Below are 19115 nucleotides of genomic sequence, written 5' to 3' on the forward strand. Positions count from 1 at the left end.
GAGGATGAAAGGAAATAGGCTTTGTTTTCCTGATTCAATTTCCTTAAGTTTTTCCAGGAGGGTGGGGTTCAGATAAGGGAGAAGTTATACTTAATCTAGAGGTGGAAGTAATGAAATAAACATCAAGTCTCCACCGAAAAGGAAAGAAAAAGGAGAACTCAACTCTGGATAGTGATTTAAGAAAATTTAAGTAAAAACAACTTTTCAAAGTCCCTGTTTCAGGAACAGAGGAGGACATGACAATCTCCCAAGTGATCTGATTGTCATCTTAACTGAGCTTTCATAAAGATTTCTGCCTACATGCAGAAGACATGAAAAAGGGAATCCTGTTACATATGATGGCAGAATGCTTCTAGAAAGAAACAGGAAGTTCATTTGCAAGCCAGGGCACTGAGTCCCACTTCAGCCCAGGAAGAATGCATTTCTGGGTTTTTCTTTTGCACAGTGATGGTTGGTTATTTTGACAGGAGGAGCAGAAGGCTCTAATCCATACAGATTTGGCAGCCTGTTGAGCACAACACAACATCTACAGGGAAGGAAAGAGTGAAGCATCCAGAGAACAGGATTTGTACTTTTAGGATTATCTGACAGAGAACTATCTCCATACAACATGGGCCAGACACATTTACACATACACACACACATACTCTTTCTTTCTAAGAATATTCCCAGCACTAAAAAGCTAGATTGAATGCTGAGGTATTTCTGCTCACTTGAAAATAGTTTCCAAGTGAATCCTAGGAGTCCCTGTGAGGCGGACATCACAGAAGAAAAGAACATTCAGCTAAATGTGAGATAGTCAGCAACAGAAGAGAGGGTTCATTCGATGGCAGTTTAAGGCCAAAGAAAGCTCCCAGGAGTGAACTTCACAAGGAATCATTCCGCTGGGGTCAGGGGAGCCCTGCCCAGCCTCAGGGATAGGAGGGAGAGACGGAGACTGGGAGGGAAAGATGGAGGTTGGGAGGGAACCACACAGCACCTGTGGTTGAATTCATGTTCCTCTAGGGCAGAGGCCCGACCGGACAGGCCTCCTTCCCTCCCCATCCCAATGGCTTGGAGATCAAGTCCTGATCAGATTCCTCTTCCGTTGTATGGAGAAGTGCACAGCCTGCAGCAGGGCTGTTTCCTGACATCATGACACTGTGATGATGGGATCAGCTACATTGATTAACGCACTCTAACCAATGACCCCATCATCCTGGCAGGCAGAGGGCAGCGGGAGAGAAGACAAAGGAGAGGAGAGACTGTCTGGTGAGACAAACCAACGTGGCTTTGCTGGGATACTGATGTTCTGCGTGTTAAAGACGTCATCCTGTAAGCACGCCCCCTAAACGCAATCAAATTGTGGAAAATACTAAAAGTCTCAGGCAGGCCCAGGTGCAGCCTTGGTCTAGAACTTTCTCAGAGTGCCATCCTGAGTGAGCTAATCAACCTCTAAGGACCTTCATTTCCTCTCTCATGAAACAGGGATAAGGACACCCATGGGAGGGCTGTGAAGATTAGACTAGAAAATGCATGTAAGTCACGTGGCCTCATTCCTGGTTATTAAACAAATAGGCAGCAACATTCCTGCCTATCGGCTCACCTGTGAGTGTACTATCTTCTGAACCTCGTAATCCCACAGGTCCATGCAAGGTTGAGGCCAAGCCCCAAATATACTACTTTGACACAAAGAAAACAAATCCTTTTTACATAGGATGATGGCATGGGATTTCTTTCCACGTAGAAGGCTAATTTTCTGTAGCTTGAAAATTTAGATTTAGATTGTAACTGATGAACTATACATGAACATTTATTTGAATGGCCCCAAATTAGGTAGGAATGGCCAAAAGCGGGAAAAACATATTCAATGAATTGCAATAACCTAGAAGAAATATATTTGCTGTGCTGATAAAGAGATGTCTGACAATGGGATAGTATATGTAAGAAAAAGAAGTTAAGACACAAAGAAGGTGTGGGAGAGAAAATGATTATTTGAGAAGCTACTATGTTTACCTGATTCCTATCAGATTCTTTTTACATGTAGCATTTTATTCAATCCACACAATACTGAGAAAAACATGTTTGTTTATTTTATAGATAAGGAGACCAAGCTTGAAAACTTGCTTCACAAAGCTGGTTCAGGCATCAGATCAACCTGGATCTAAATGCATCACTTTGACTCAAAAGTTTTCCTTCACCATGTAAACAGAATTTATTCTAGAAACATTAGTTTGTATTTTCCCATACGTCCTTTTAAAGGATAGTTTCCACGTGATTCTGTTAGGATAAAATTACTCTTCCTTAAGAGTCATCTGTCTTATAAGAATCCATCCTGTCTAAATTTCAAAGCCACAAGCAAAGAAGAAAGGAAATAAACTTAAAATGCCTTAACTTGACAATCGTTTAAAAGGAACATGTATTACTTCCAGAATCAGGGGAAGAAAGACATACGTTTACATTAGTGTAAAGCAAATCCATTTCAAACCAGTTTTAGGTTGGACACAAACATCAAAGTCAAAATTATAAAATACAGTTAACATCTTAAAAACGTGACAGCTACCTTTCTTAGAAGGATTAAGTTCAGCCCAGCTTGAGTGAATGAATAATTTCAAAGTTCTTTCCAGCATGAGCACATCCTATAGGATTTGAAGAGTATCTGTCAGTCCTCCAGAAGAAAGAGGCCATTGAGGTCATTTGTTTCAGTGTCATTTAGGTGTGATTGTACAGGACTGGGGGACTCAGGCTAAGATTGCTTACAGTTCCATAAAGGGATAAGTATTGTGAAAGGTACCAACAAGAGCTCTGCCCTTTAGACACGAGAATCACCTGGGAAGGGACCCTGGAGGAATCCTTGACAGGAGAACCTAGAAAGATGACCCACACTGGGACAAAGACTACTCCTGATTTCTGGTGACTCTTACACCAGATTGGGCATTGAATTTGGTTGCCTTCTAGACTTCAAACTCACTTAAGTTAAATTTAGAAAACATTTGGAGAGATTACAATGTCCTTTTCTTTGCCGAACCTGGCAAAAAGTCTAGGAAAAGGGAAAATGAGAAACAATTGTCTAAAGATTAACAAATTGCCATGCATCCTGCTCCCAGAAAGTGAGGTATGCATGGACACTCCAACCCAAGATGGCAAGACATCGGTCACAGAAGAAATAATGTGTATGCAGCATCCATTTTCCAGATCTCTTTCCAAGCATCAGAATTACATTTCATCATTATCAGGAAGTCTTTGGTTTCTAGGAAGAAATAGCTCATGAGATGCAGTACTCTCTTTCAAAAATATACTATGTATAAATATACTTTTAAATTATTGAGTTGAGTACATCAGTATAAAAAATATTACTGCACCAATTACAACAACAACAACAACAACAACAATCACTATGAAATCTCATGGAGTTTGGCCCAGATGATGAATATCAAATCCCAGGGTTTACAATAGTGTATTAAACACTGTCAAAAATGTCAACCACTGCTTGGTTCACTCAGTAATTTTGAAGTAAAAGCTGTAAAGAAACCTGGATGAGTTCATGCTTGCTGTGCTTGCTATGGTCTAGAAGAAGCATCTGAGGATACTTCTGCTGGGACAGGTGACATGGGACTTTCATGGTAGACCTGTTTATTTAAGTAATGTGTCAACACATTCTAAGGGAAAAGAGTTTGTTTTGTAGAAAAGGTGTTTACCAAATATAATTCTTAAATACCCTTTGCCAAAGGCAACCTGGACAGTAGAACAAAAACTGAATTTTGTGCTGTCCGAGCATGTTCTTCATGCTCTTTGTCTCGCTAAAGGCCCATTATCATGGTACCTGATGCCCCATGAATGCACCTATTAAAAGTGCACAATTTAGCACAGGGAATATAGCTAATATTTTATAATAATTTTAAATGGAGTATAATCTATAAAAGTATTAAATTACTATGTTATACACCTGAAACAAATATATTATAAATCAATTATACTTCAAATAAATAAATAAACAGGTTTTTTTTTTTAATTGTAAAAAAAAAAGGTGTACAACTTCATGGTTTTTTGGTTTATTCACAGGGTCGCACAACTATCATGGCACTCAACTTTAAAACATTTTTCTCATTCTGTAATGAAACCCCATACCCATCTGCAGACAATTCTCATCTCCCCTCAGCTTTCTCAGCCCTAGGCAACCACCAGTCTACTTTCTATCTCTGGGTTGGCCTATTTTGGACATTTCATATACATGGGATCATAAAATATGTGGTCCTCTGTGACTGGCTTTTTTGACCTAGCCTAATGTTTTCAAAACAGGTCCATGTTGTAACATGTGCCAGTACCATAAGATAAACTATGAATAGATAAATAATTGTGGGTTTCAAAAATTAACAGATAAAGATATAAATATATATACATATATATATATATATATAAATTATGTTGTCCCTGAGGACCTTTTGTAGATATAAAGAGGGGAAAAGGGATACGGTCATGGAAATTTGAAAACTTAACATATCAATTACTCATTTATTCCTAGTAAATAAAAAATAAGGGCACTGCCATGTCTGTTCATAGAGCTGTTTTACAGCTCAGTAGCCCCGTTTGGATCCCAGAGAGTCACAAGGTCACACCCAACAATGACTAACATTCCAGAACGGAGTGTACCACCATAGCGTGGAGCAGATGGAGGACACTAGGTCCCAGAATGCTGAAACTGAAGGAAATATAACATGGATTTAAGATTACATTCTCTGGAACTAGAGTTTCAATCTTGGTCTGCCATTTGTTGAGCTGTGACCCCAGGCAAGTTACAAAAATCCTCGGTGCACTGTTCTTCATCAGTAAAATGGGAATAAAAACAAAAGTACATATTCAAAGAGTATTTGAGAGGCATTAACACCTAATACGTAATAATATAGAAAGCATGTAGGACTCAATGAGCAATTCCCTTAAATTTATACCGAAAGGGGACTTTACAGCAAGTAATAAAATAACAAAAGCCCACTTAAAACCACACAGGTAACGACATTTTTGGGAAAGATTGTTAAAATCTCATTGCTAGTTCTCATCAAAGAAGTGATGCCAATTTGGAAGACAGCAACTAGCTTGCATCCTTTCTAGTATAAATGCAATGAGTTTGCACTTTTCATCTTAACTTCAGAAAACAAACAAAAACCATTTTATGCTGTCTTTTGCTTGTATTGTTTGTTTGCTGGGGGGGAGGTAATTGGGTTTCTTCTTTGATTTCCGCTTGCAGGAGGTACACGGGATTGAACCCGAGACCTCTTGGGTGCTGAGCATGCACTCTACCGCTTGAGCTATACCCTTCCCCCTATGCTGTCTTTTGAAATAACCAAGAAACAAGTATAATCCAATGAAAGGAAATCCAAAAGTGGTATGCACAAAACATTTCTACCGTGGACAAGAATTCACCACCTCACTCTGCTTAAATTATTACGCATCATTTACACACCATCAGCTGTTTCACATCACTCTCTTCCCTAGTTACCAACAAAACACCAGTCTACTTCAGCTATAACTTTCCTATGTGTAAGAATTTTGAGAACCAGTATTAATTCATATAATTTTGAAAGAAAGGAAACACAGCAATTTATATTTCCATTCCTTACTGGAAAACAAGAACGCCACAAATCATACTGTGGATAGCCCAGTTGAGAAAACGCCGAAGTGTAAGAGTAGGAAAATCCGTTTTTGTTTGAGATAATACATGGCCGACAAATCAAAAAGCATGACATTTAATAACACAGCGTCGTTCACTTCTGTTTGTTTTTGGTAACCATGCCCTTCACACCTTTAGATCTGAGAAATGTTAGAGCACCCTGGAAAAATGAATTAGGGAAGCACACCGTCTGTGTTACAAAGAGCTTTTGTCTCCGGCTCGGTCTTGGAAGTGGGACTGCTCCGCGTCTTACTGGAGAGAAAGGATAATTCGTTGTCTACCTGGAGTGTCTCTGACTGTGGGCATCCTTCACTGTTCTCTCAGCCACAAGAAGTGGCACCCAAGCTTGTCTGACGTCTACCCTGTCAAGTGTCCATGATGTTGAGCCCCAAGGGAGGTGAAGGTTTTGTGGTCAAGCTCCGTGGCCTGCCCTGGTCCTGCTCTGTTGAGGATGTGCAGACTTTCCTCTCCACCTGCACAATTTAGGATGGGGCCGCAGGCGTTCATTTTATCTACACTAGAGAAGGCAGGCAGGGTGGTGAGGCTTTTGTTGCTTGAATGAGAAGAAGATGTAAAAATGGCCCTTAAAAAAGACAGGGAAAGCATGGGACACCGGTACATTGAGGTGTTCAAGTCCCACAGAACCGAGATGGGTTGGGTGTTGAAGCACAGTGGTCTAAACAGTGCCGACACCACCAATGATGGTTCTGTGCGGCTTCGAGGACACCTATTTGGATGCACCAAGGAAGAAATCGTTTAGTTCTTCTCAGGGTTGGAAATCATGCCAAATGGGATCACACTGCCTGTGGACCCTGAGGGCAAGATTACAGGGGAAGCCTTTGTGCAGTTTGCCTCCCAGGAGTTAGCTGAGAAGGCTCTGGGGAAGCACAAGGAGAGAACAGGGCACAGGTATATCGAGGTGTTCAAGAGCAGTCAGGAAGAAGTCAGGTCATACTCGGATCCCCCTCTGAAGTTCATGTCAGTGCAGCGACCGGGGCCCTGTGACTGCCCCGGCACAGCCAGTAGGTACGTCAGCATTGTCAAACAAGCAGGCCTGGAGAGGATGAGGTCCGGAGCCTACAGTGCAGGCTATGGAGGCTACGAGTAGTACAGCGACCTCAGCGATGGCTACGGCTTCACCACCGACCTGTTTGGAAGAGACCTCAGCTACTGTCTCTCTGGGATGTATGACCGCAGGTATGGAGATGGCAAGTTCACTGTCCAGAGCACCACTGGGCACTGTGTCCACATGAGGGGGCTGCCCTACAAAGCCATGGATAACGACATTTACAACTTCTTCTCTCCGCTCAACCCCGTGAGAGTCCACATTGAGACTGGCCTTGATGGAAGAGTGACGGGTAAAGCTGATACTGAGTTTGCTACTCATGAAGAAGCTGTGGCGGCCATGTCCAAAAGCAGGGCCAACATGCAGCAGATACAGAGAACTTTTCTTGAATTCCACAACGGGGGCCAGCAACGGGGCTTATAGCAGCCTGATGATGCATGGCATGGGGGTGTCAACCCAGTCCACTTACAGTGGCCTTGAGAGCCAATCCGTGAGTGGCTGTTAAGGGGCTGGCTACGGTGTCCAGAACAGCATGGGAGGGTGCGACTAGTTTTGTAGCAGCATTTGAGTTATTTCAATCAAAATTTCACAGGCAGCCAACAAGCAGTGAAAAGAAGTTATTACTCTAGAGGAAGCTGTGGGGCCCGTTTTGCACCATGAGTTTGTGAAATCTGGAAGAAAAAAAATTACCTCTTCAGTGTTTTCTCACGCAAACTTTCTTCTAGCATGTGATATTGAGTAAACTAAAACTATTTTCAGCTTTTCTCAATTAATATTTTGGTAGTGTACTTCTGGAGTGATGTTATCTGAGTTGTAAAGTAGATTTAAGTATGTTAAATGTGGATCTTTTACACCATCATGAACACATTGGGGAGGTGTGCTTTTTTCTCTCTCTCTCTCTCTTTTTTTTTGAAACCTCAAGGTACTACACCCCTAATTGAAACAGGAACATTTCTCATGTTTGTTCATTCTATTTTATTTTCATTTAAAATCTTTTAGGTTAAGTTTAAGCTTTTAAAAAGTTAGTTTTGAAAATTGAGACACATTTCTAATACTGTAGGAACTGGTGAGGCCTTGACTTAAAACTCTTTTTGTACTGTGATTTCCTTTCGGGTGTATTTTGCTAAGTGAAACTTGTTAAATTTTTTTGTTAACTAAATTTTTTTCTTAAAATAAAAAGACGTTTTCACAATAAAAAAATAAAAGAGCTTTTGTCTGTTTTTCTCAAACTAGGCTACCACAAAGATTTGTACTTCATGAGCTAGATCAATGTATTCTGCCATAAGAAAAAACATTTGCACTCTTTTTAACTTAAGTTGGGGTGAAGGAAGCAAGTAGAATTTTTGTGATTTAAGGCTTTCTCCTCTAAGATGTTAATTTCAAGATCCTGGAGATATGGTGAGTAAATTGATAACTTACTGGAACCTTTACAACTTAGGACATCTAACAGCATCCACAGAGGTATTCTAGTGATGGAAGAGCTTGATGGAAAAGATAAAGGAGTAAAAGCTGGATAGAAAGTAAGTTCCCTTTAGCTTCCCAGGTTTCCAAAGTCTGCATGTGGTGCTTCCATCCAGACAGTCCTGAAACTTGCTGAAATGGAAATACTGCTCCCAACAAAGCCTTCACAGGGAAGGTCAGGGCCCCTTTAATTGGTATATTTCTGACTTAAGATACTCTTTTCCTGGGGCTCATTGCTGAGTTATTCATCATATCATCCATGTGAAGAGATTTTAATGTCTAGTAACAATAATAATTTCATGTATTTAAAAAATTAACACAAGTATTGTACAACCATGAAAAATAAAATGACAAGACATTAAGTAATAAATACTCTTCTAAAATATGCCCAAAAAAATAGAAAGACATTTCTACCTGTAAGACAGGATATTTTAAAATGCTTTTTGAACTTTCTGAATTTTCCTAATGGATGTGATTTATGTAAAAAAACATTTCCAGAGGACTAAATATTAATCCTCACCTCTACTTGTGATTTACTTTTAAACTGAGTAAAAAAGAAATTTTAAAAAGGGACATATTTTTTAAAAAATCTATTAAAAATATTTGAGCTTAAAAAAAATTTACTAATCTCAAATTGAATAAATGCTGGTAAATGAAAAAAACAAAAAAACAAAAAACCAAAAACTTCTACCTATTACATTGCTCACACAGTCTTTTAAATGAAAATCATGCTCCCAAGTTTTTCCCTGATATGAGAACTTGGCTATTGGACCTCTGGACATCTGTCCTCCCCACCACCCACCCCGTCAAGGACCCTCAGGACAGTTGGCCATATAGGGCATAGTTCAAACAATGCACAGTCACACAGTCAAATTGAAGGCATCATGATTAAACAGTCAGAAACACTTTCCAGTGATTCCTCAACCCCACGTGGGTCTTAGCCTTCAATCCCAATCCTCCTTCCACTTCAACACACCTAGTTTGGATTCTGTGGTCCAACTTCATGATCAATTCCTTGCCAATATCTTCATCTACCTTGAGCCTCTCTTCCGCCATTGCACCAGCCAGGCAATCAATACAGGTTGAACCTAACTAACTATTTGCAATTGAGCAGCTAAAATTGCTGGAAAGGGAAAAAAACAAAAAACAAGACAAAACCCCGCACAACTCTGCTTAATGGTCTTACCTTAACCTCATTACCACAGATCTCAAGGGAGAACTCAACTCTGCTCAACGATTCTTCCACACTTTCCTCATTAGTTTGCTTTTTTGTTTTTCAGGATGACAATCTATTTCATAGGTTTTCCTCTCTCCTCAAACTTCCAACATCCTTTTCTGACTCTCAGCAGATCACCTCCCCTCATTTGTCATTGACAGACAAGAACTACCTTATTCCCTTACCCTCATCCACCAAATCAATGTACCCAAATACTATCTCTTTCCTACTGTAAAGATAGAAAAACTGGCTCTGTTCCTAAGGCCAACCCTTCCACTAAATCGCAATCCTTCGTTCAGTTTCTTCCCTCCTAAAATCACCCTCCACTCTTCTCTGGATCATTACCATTAGCATACAAGCTTGCCTTACTATTGCTCATTTTAAAAACCAAAAATGATAGTTTTATGTTCATTTCCCTTTAACTACATAATCCAATGATATATATGCATATACATCGTATATATACACATTATATACACACACACACACACACAACACACACACACATATATGATGAAGTGGAAAGAAAACATTTTAGCTGCTATGATGATGATCTATTTAGCTGAGTAGCTCTAAGTACATGAAAACCAAGCAGTTTTCAGAAAATTATTATGCTGTTTTGTTAACAATGTACCATAAAAATGGAACAAGACCACATACAGTATGAACAAAATTTAAAACAAAAAATGTGAGTGTAATTATTTGGCATTCCCAAGTGAGTTTTTTTCCTTCTAAATTCATTGGAGGGATCATTCAGAGAGTGGATTCTCTTTCAAATGCATGGATGCCATGATGGATAAGTCTTCTGAGAAAGAGGTGAGGTACTTGGGAATGGTACCCTCTTTTCATTCTGGGTTGATGAGTCTAGGAAAAAGGAACGATGGTGTTCTCTTAGAAACGTCTTGAGCTGGCCTGGGATCTGGACCTGCCTGCCCTCCCAGGGGTGCATGGGAGGGAGACAATCCTGAAAGATGCTAACATACATAGTGTGGATGAGACGACTAGAGGCAACAATGCCTAACTTACAAAAGAAAGAGACCAGCACTCCAGATGAGGGACGATGGGGACAAGTGCATATCCTAGGATTCATCCTTATGCTGTCTCCTCTAAATTCCAATTTACAGAATAATGTTCAATGTCAGAATAAACTCCTTTTCTTAATAAATGAATGACTAAAAGTTTGAGCCAATTTTTCAGTAACATGCAAATTTTATTTAACAAGTTACTCAATGGGCCCATAAGTAAGTGTGTTGGCGAGGGAGGTGGCAGTGACCCACCCTTGTTACCGAGGGCTCCACAATTGTAAACCATCAATGCAACCAACTAGAGTGGACAAGTGACTTAACCAGTGCATACGTTCCCACCTGTAAGCTCAAATAATTCTAGAACCTTGGATTTGAAGAACAAGAACCCTAAATTGAGTCCCATAGAAAATAATTCAAAGAACACAAACCCCCACAAGAACATGGCACAGGGTAGAAAGAATATAAAATATAGAGATTGACCTTAGGAGAGAACCTAGCATATTAAGAGTGTTCTTCATTTTCTTCTCTTCATCCCCACACCAAAGTGTACATACATGCCCATACATGCCCGTTCATACCCTCATGCAAAGCAAAACTTCTGCCCCACGACCTGTAACTTATTACTCTGCATCGAAAGCAAAATTTTCTCTACTCTTAAAGCCAGACCAGACAAATTGGTGCATTACAGTATCAACTGGATGCTTGTAATTAATCTTGTCTGAGAGGTTTAAGAGAATCCGTCCAGACCGTGTTGTAAAATGCAGTTGGTAAGGGGCATGGTGGCTGATTTGAGAGCTCGGTCGAGAGCTCCCCCATTGTCTCTGAGGTCTCATCTGTAAGTTGAAGGGATGAATCCAAGATGACCTTTCCACTCTCATTCTTAGGTGCTCACCCAGGGACCAAACACACCCTTCTTTCTTATCTCATCTTGCTTCCACATCTCCCCACTTAATAAATCCCAATTTATCCACAACTCCAGGAAGAGACAGCTGAACTGCCACAGCCTGCCTGAGCTTTCCTCTCTGAAATCCAAGAGCCAAGCTCCAACCCTGAAAGGGAAAAGAAAATTCCCCAAGACAAGATGCCACCTTCGAAGAACCTGCAGATCACTGCCCCACACGTCTGTAATGAGGGAGTGCTGAAAGAATGAAGACCGGTCAGAAAACTGAGCTGCTATTTCCACTTACTGCTCACTTCCAGGTGGCTCTGGCATTGCTCCTTGATAAACAGAAATGAGAATTTCTAGGATTATTTCAAGTTGAGAAGGTGGCACTCAACTAGTACCTTGCTGATCACCTGCTTATACCTTCCCCAACTTAAGTTCTGCACAGACAGGATCTCAGGGGTCAAGTTCATGATCAATCCAGGAAGGCAAGGCTCTTTCAAGCAGTCTCTGAGTAAAGGCAAGTACACGCATTATTATGAACACACATGATGAGCTCAGGCTCCTACCCAAGAAATTAGCACAGGAGCAGTACAAGTTTGCAAGATTTGACAAGACCAGAGCACGAACAAGTATCAACACCACCTTTCTAAAAAGCAGAGTCTAAGATACAGAGATTACTGAAGAAGCAGAACTACAAAATAAACAACTAATGAACCACAGCTTGGGAAGAAAATTCCAAGAATTCTTAATAATACTTCCACCCGGCACTCAACCCCCATCTGTATTTTCCTCTCCCTATTTACAGGGGCTTTTCAGCCCAAGATCTAATGCTTAACTTCATAACATCTTATGATTTATAATAAAATTATAAGATTTTTACGACCAAAATGATTATTCCCCCTTTGGTTTTTAGAGACATTTTTGTTCATAAATCTAACATTAACCAGGGCCATGATTTCTGGTACTTAAAAAAGAAATATGACAAACACCTTAAGTCAGTCTCTCACACACACTCCCCTCCCCAAAAGAAGACATTGCCATTTGGCGATCTTAATGCTACACAAATTTTTCTTCCAGAAAAGATTCAGTCAATACTTTTTTCCTTCCTAGCACAGCTGGTTTTTAAATGGCATTATAAAGCAGATGGAATGCTAATAACCAAAAGCCAGGGGGCTGATCAGGCTGTTTGCAATCTGCACTTCACAAATAAAGAAGTATTACTGAAAAGTAAAGGTCACTCAAAATGAATTGTATTCCATCAAGAGCTTCAGCAGGGACACCAGGGCTGACTATCATTGATTGCCATAAAATTCTCTGGAAAAGGAGAAATGCAGCATCATCAGGAATTTCTCCTGGCATGGAAGGATTTACTCAATTGAACAATGGTTCGTCTTAGCGAGCCACTGAAGCACCCGTGAAACTCTCTGTGCACGTGTAGAAACTGAATTGATGCAGAGGTCACTCCATTAGCCCGATGTTCAATAAGGTGCTTCTGGGCCAGAAGGTTCACGAGGAAACAAAGGGCTGGACCAAGGTTCACATCCTCACAATCAAAAGAGGGAAGGATCACTTGCAAGGCACGTCACCACATCTCTCTCAGAAGCGTCTATACAAGTTTTTTATTCTATCATGAATCACTGGGGTGGAAAGTAATGTGGTCCATTCATTCTGAGCCTCCCTTCTATCTCTGCTTCACTCCAAGCAGATGCGTCACAACTATTTTCTAGATTCTCACCTGAGCAGCAAGACCCGGGGCAGAGATGGGGCTTCTTGGAGGCATGACAGACATCCACCCATTCTGCATGCTTTGAAGGACACAGTAGCCCAGATGTGACTGAAAGACCCTTCTGGCCCATATGCACAAGTTATTCCAAGTGTCTGCAGTTTCACTCACTGGATTAACTCCTTGGCTAAACCAGGGTCATCTTTGCTGGGCTCTACCTTCTCTCCTTCCGGTGCTTAGCTGTCCCCTCCCATCACAGGGAGGGAGGGCACCCCACTGTTGGCTGTACCACTCAGGTGTAACCATTCCAGAGATCAGCCCAGGCCTTAGACCAGAGTCACTGCAGCTACCCAGAACCGAATTTCTCTGGTGAAGCCCCCTCCTCTGCAGTTTTTGATTTTGTTTTTTCCAATGGTGGTAAAATGAACATGATATAAAATGGCCATCTTAACCATTTTTAAGTGTACAGTTGGGTGGCATTAAGTACATTCACACTGCTGTGCCATCTCACCATCCATCTCCCGAACTCTTTCCATGCTGCAAAACTGAAACTCCGTACCCATCAAATAATCACTCCCTATTACCCACTCCCCCAGCCCCTGGCAACTTCCATTCTACTTTCTGCCTCTTTAAGAATTTCACTACTCTAGGGACCTCATAAAACTGGCATCAGATGGCATTTGTCCTTTCTTGACTATCTTTACGTAGCTTAATGTCCTGAAGGTTCACCCATGTTGTAGCATGAGACAAGATTTCCTTCCTTTTTAAGGCTGAATAATATTCCATTGGATGTGCAGACCACATTGTGTGTATCCAATCTTCCACTGCTAGACACATGGGCTGCTTCTACCTCTTCTCTGTAATGAATAATCCTCCCCTGAACATGAATGTACAAAAATCTCTTTAAGTCTCAGCTTTCAATTCCATGAGTACACACCACGAAGTTGAATTGTTGGGTCATATGGTAATTCTATTTTTAACTTTTTTTGAGGAACCACCACATTGTTTTCCTAGCAGCTACACCATTTCTTCTGTAGTTTTTAAGGTGTCCTTAGGTGTCTGTGATGAGAATAAGAAGGTGAAGAACCAGTGCTGGGCCCGCAAAAACCATCTCCTTTCCATTAAATCAATGCATGGCAACTACTACTGAAAGTTGTTTTGTTTTTACACAGTGAAAACAGCTGTGTTTTTCTCAGTCAGTTCTGGTTATTCTGATAAATGGATAGGAGCTGTGACGTTCTGAAAATTGCCCAGGTCGATACTTAGTTTAATAGGAGCCTCCTCAAGATCATACTTTAACCAAAAAGGAATGAAGAGTGTAAACCAGGATTAGGAGAATTTAAAAATTAACTTTCACTTCAGAGTCACACTTCAAAAACGGTGCAGCCTAAGATCTAAATTCTTAATTGTATACAAAACTGAGGAGAAAGTAATCAGCACCGGCATACAATTTATTCAATTTATATCTGTGATTAGCCATTCCATGTCTGATTTACGGCTTTCAGGTAGATGGGTACCAATTTATTTTTCCTCCACAGAGCTCCATGCGTGAAGTGTAATTACAAATTTGTTTGCATTTTCTGTGGTGTGGAATTAAAATCATAACCTTCCTGGAGACTTGGAACAGGATGATTTCTTGTCTTTTAATGTTTCCTCAAAATAAAAGTAGATGCCAAGTAGAGTTTCATATTGAATGCAAAATAAGCCCACTGGTTCTAGCCACATGACTCTTGAAATTACTGTTTTTACCTGATGAAACAACCAGTTACAAGATGATAGTAAATCCCCCCCAAATCTGGAATTTTGTGTTTACCGATGTCAACTTTTCATTGTGTCACACTGCTGTATCATTAATACGGGCTTTAGTTAATGGATAGAAAAACTTTACCTGAATGGACCCTTCGTGAAGCTAGATCGATGAATCTTCTTGTAGGCAAATTTTCAGTAAAAGCCAAGAAACTTCAAACTCCGCCTGCCTGAGTCACGGCCAAAGCTGGGGAGGAGCCGGGAAAGGCAGCCCCAGCCCAGAGCGCAGCCGGCGGCTGCGGGGAGAGCCAAGCGGGGCGGTCGGGGATCAAGGGGGAGAGTGTGCTGGAGCCGGGGCCTGGGCCCGGGCCGCCGCCGGGGGGCCCGGGCCGCCGCCGGGGGACCCGGTGCACACGGTCACCGTGGTGACCCTGCTGGAGAAGCTGGCCACCATGCTGGAGGCGTTGCGCGAGCGGCAGGGGGGCCTGGCTCAGAGGCAGGGGGGCCTGGCCGGCTCCGTGAGCCGCATCCAGAGTGGCCTGGGCGCGCTGAGTCGCAGCCACGACACCACGAGCAACAGGCTGGCGCAGCTGCTGGCCAAGGCGGATGCTGCCCAGGAGCGCGCCGCGCGCCGCGCCGCCCCGGAGCAGCGGCTGGAGGCCGACCACGGGCTGCTCCACGTTCTGCTCTTCCAGGAGGAGGCAGAAATCCCAGCCAGAGCCTTCCAGACGGCGTCGGAGGAACAGGCCGAAGCCGGCCCAGAGCAGCCGGAGGCCGAAGATGAGGAGAGATCAGACGAGGAGCCCGTGGAGTCCAGGGCGCGGCGGCTGCGGCGCACCAGGTGCAGAAGGTCCAGAGCCTGCGAAGGGCCCGACCGGACCGTAAAGGCCCTGCTGCGCCGGCACCCACGACTGTTAAGCCCCCTCGCCTTGGGCCTGGCCGGAGTGCTGAGGGCCAGCCCGAAGCCCAGCCTGCGCTGGAGGCCAAGCCAGAGCCAGAACCTCCGCGAGACACCGAGGAAGATCCCGGGAGACCTGAGGCTGCCGATGCGGCTGTGCTCCAGATAGAAAGTGCGGCCTGATGGCTGGTGCCGCCAGCCTCCCCCGTGTCTATGCCTGGTCCCACAGTAAATCTTCCTCTCCGAATGCAGCATTCCCACCCAAATAAGGAGTGAATCCTGCATCCACAGCCCAGCTCTGGCCCTCCCTTCCCGGCTTCTTCAGCCTAGCACCCTCTGAAAGAGGAACAGCCACTCACACCTGCTTGCACTCACTATCAATAAAAATAATGTCACCCCCCCCCCCAAAAGCCAAGAAACTTTAAGTGTTTTGGTAAAGACTGATATCTTTACTGCTGGCTTGAGGAAACCAAGGCTGTGTGTTAAAGCAGGGCCTGACACCATCCGTCCAGGTTCTTTTGCTCGGGTCATGTGCAAGTGCAGTACTAAGGCTCACCCCATGTGTTCCTCCCAGCTCCACTCACCTGGGCCATTCTCACGCCCTCCCCAGGGGCCGCTCCAGCCGTGCTAACCTTCGACCTCCTGCTCCAGTGCACGGGGCCTTGGCTTCTACTTGGGGTTTCCTTGTATAGACTTCAGCCAACCTGCTCTACCTCTTACCTCCCCAACTCTACTGAACATTTCATGAAGAAAACCAAACCTGGAAATATTTTTTCCTGTTATACCTTGTTTTATTATCTCTTTCTGCCTAATCCCGCTCTCCCCCCAACTCACCCAGCACACGCACGCGCGCGCGCACGCGCGCGCGCACACACACACACACACACACACACACAGCTCAATGCTGGAAATGGATGGAAAAAAGGAAAAAATAAAAGATCAAGTGTGTTGAGTAACAGGAAAGCAAAAAAAAAAAATGTTTTTCATGGTTGTAAATATGCCTTTCTTCATTATACAATGGAGACACAGACATGTAAAAAAAAGGTGGAAAAGATAGAAAAGGGTGAAAACATTACCACAGCCCCATTCTCCTAACTGCAACCATGTAAGCATCAGAGAATATTTCCTCCAGCCTTCTGTCCTTCGCCTGGGTTCATTTCTTACCTGTGATCGTCTTTTCCTTGCTCTGTTGAGACAGAATATCAATTTTTTCCTATATCTCTAGTCTCCCTTTAGAATCTCCTCTCAGAAGCTCTTCTTCTGCTGCTCTTCCTTGCTGGTGTTTTCTGGGGCTCATCTCTAATCTCTGTCTTCGCTAATCCCAACCCCACGACTACTGCCAAGCCTGGACCCACAATTCCCAAACTGTTGCGTGTAGGTGCTGGATGCCACAGCCAATGCACAGAGCGCTGTGGGATGTGTGACATTTCCAAGGGGAATATAGCCATGTTTGACACTTGTTAGATACCGTGCAAAATACTAGCTTGAGGTAGCTCCCAGTATCAACATGAGATCACCTACATTCCTTTGAATGATGTCATCTTTGCAAAGCGGGGTTCTGGGAAGTAGTTGTGATAAAAAGCAAGCACCGTACAAAAATCACAGTGGAACAGGAAACAATCTCCCATCTGTTTCCAAGGTTTGAGAAGTCGTGCAGTGCCCCACGGTGCACACATACCATTGCTACGTGTTCTCCAGAGAAACAGAACCAATAGGGTGTGTGTGTATGTGTGTGTGTATGTACAGAAAGAGACTGATTTTAGGAACTGGTTCACACCATTGTCGGGGCTGGCAAGTCCCCAGTCTGCAAGGCAGGCTAAGGCCTTAGGGGAGAGTTGATGATGCAGATGAGTCTGAAGACAGTCTGGAGGCAGAATTCCTTTGTCCTCCAAGGACCTCAGCCATTATCGCTTAAGGTCCTTGGAAGATTTCCTGATGCCCACCCACAGTACGGAGAGAAATTGCATTTCTCAAAGTCTACCAGTTCAATTCACATACAAGCAAAATCTTAAAGAATTTAGCAACACTAAACCCATGCTAAAAGAAATATTCATAGGTCTACTCTAAATAGAAAAGAAGCAGGATGCTACAAAAATGAGAAACTCATAACTGGAAAGGAGATAACTGCCATGAATTACAAAAAGAATAAATATAAAATTGTAAAAGAAAACATCTAAATCATTAAGAGTGGGAGAGGGAAGCAAGGAAAGCCACTGTGGAAAACAGTATGGAGATTCCTCAAAAGACTAGGAATAGACTTACCATATGATCCAGGAATCCTGCTCCTAGGCATATATCCAAAAGGAACCCTACTTGAAAATGACACCTGCACCCCAATGTTCATAGCAGCACTATTTACAATAGCCAACACATGGAAACAGCCTAGATGTCCATCAACAGATGACTGGATGAAGAAAAAGTGGTATATTTATATGATGGAATATTATTCAGCCACAAAAACTGACAACGTAATGCCATTTGCAGCAACATGGATATTCCTGGAGAATGTCATTCTAAGTGAAGTAAGCCAGAAAGAGAAAGAAAAATACCATGTGAGATTGCTCATATGAGGAATCTAAAAAAAAAAAAAAAAACCCCAAAACAGAAATATAAAACAGAAACAGACTCATAGACATAGAATACAAACTTGTGGTTGCCAAGGGGGTGGGGGGTGGGAAGGGACAGACTGGGATTTTAAAATGCAGAATAGATAAACAAGAGTATACTGTATAGCACAGGGAAATATACGCAAGATCTTGTGATATATTACAGCGAAAAAAAGTGGCAATGAATAACTGTTCATGTATAACTGAAAAATTGTTTTCTACACTAGAATTTGACACAACATTGTAAAATGACTATTACTCAATAAAAAAAAATGTAAAAAAAAAAAAAAGTCTACTAGTTCAAATCTCATCTAAAAAATACCTTCATAGCAACATCCAGACTGGTGTTTGATCAAATATGTGGGTACAATGGCCAAGCCAAGTCGGCATATAAAATTAACCATCACTCGAGGATAAAAAAAAAAAGAAATATATATATATGTTTCCCTTTCACTTATATGATTTTATTTTCAATTGCCCACTAGGTCATTAGGACATAAACACTAAGTTGTTAAGACTTTACCACTTAATGACCAGAAGTGCTAGGTCTTTCTTTTGGCCTACAGGCACTGAGAATGCCATAAACAGAACAAACTTGAGAACACACCTGTATACACCAATGGCTGCAGCCCACACTGCATTCCTCAAGTCCAGACACACATATTCTAAACGCTTGTGAATATGCATATATTCCAAATACATTCCAATACACAAGTAGGTTCTAAATGTATGTCAATATACATGTGTATTCCAAGGAGAACTCCCACAGTTACCTCATCTCAAATGTCTCAAAACTCAATTTCTTATTTCTTCCACCAAACCCACTGTCAGTGCGACTTCCAAT

At 42.2% G+C, this 19115-nt stretch overlaps 1 protein-coding gene and 2 pseudogenes across 14 annotated transcripts in view; 2 read left to right on the plus strand and 1 right to left on the minus strand.

Annotated features, from left to right (window-relative positions):
- Positions 1–19115, minus strand: part of KIAA1217 (KIAA1217 ortholog) — a 673163-nt gene that overhangs the window by 170369 nt on the left and 483679 nt on the right. The window contains exon 1 of one of the 14 annotated variants that reach the window (XM_074358475.1): positions 14910–15063. The exons of the other annotated variants lie outside the window; for them this stretch is intronic. The gene's annotated coding sequence lies outside the window, so the exon portion shown is untranslated. Of the gene's footprint in view, positions 1–14909; positions 15064–19115 lie in introns of those variants that run through there. 14 annotated transcript variants of the gene reach the window in all.
- On the plus strand, positions 5386–7379 carry LOC105079237 (heterogeneous nuclear ribonucleoprotein F-like; annotated as a pseudogene).
- LOC141575970 (caveolae-associated protein 3 pseudogene) lies at positions 10180–16645 on the plus strand (annotated as a pseudogene).

This window comes from Camelus bactrianus, chromosome 35, assembly GCF_048773025.1.
Source record: "Camelus bactrianus isolate YW-2024 breed Bactrian camel chromosome 35, ASM4877302v1, whole genome shotgun sequence".
Lineage (NCBI taxonomy): Eukaryota > Metazoa > Chordata > Mammalia > Artiodactyla > Camelidae > Camelus > Camelus bactrianus.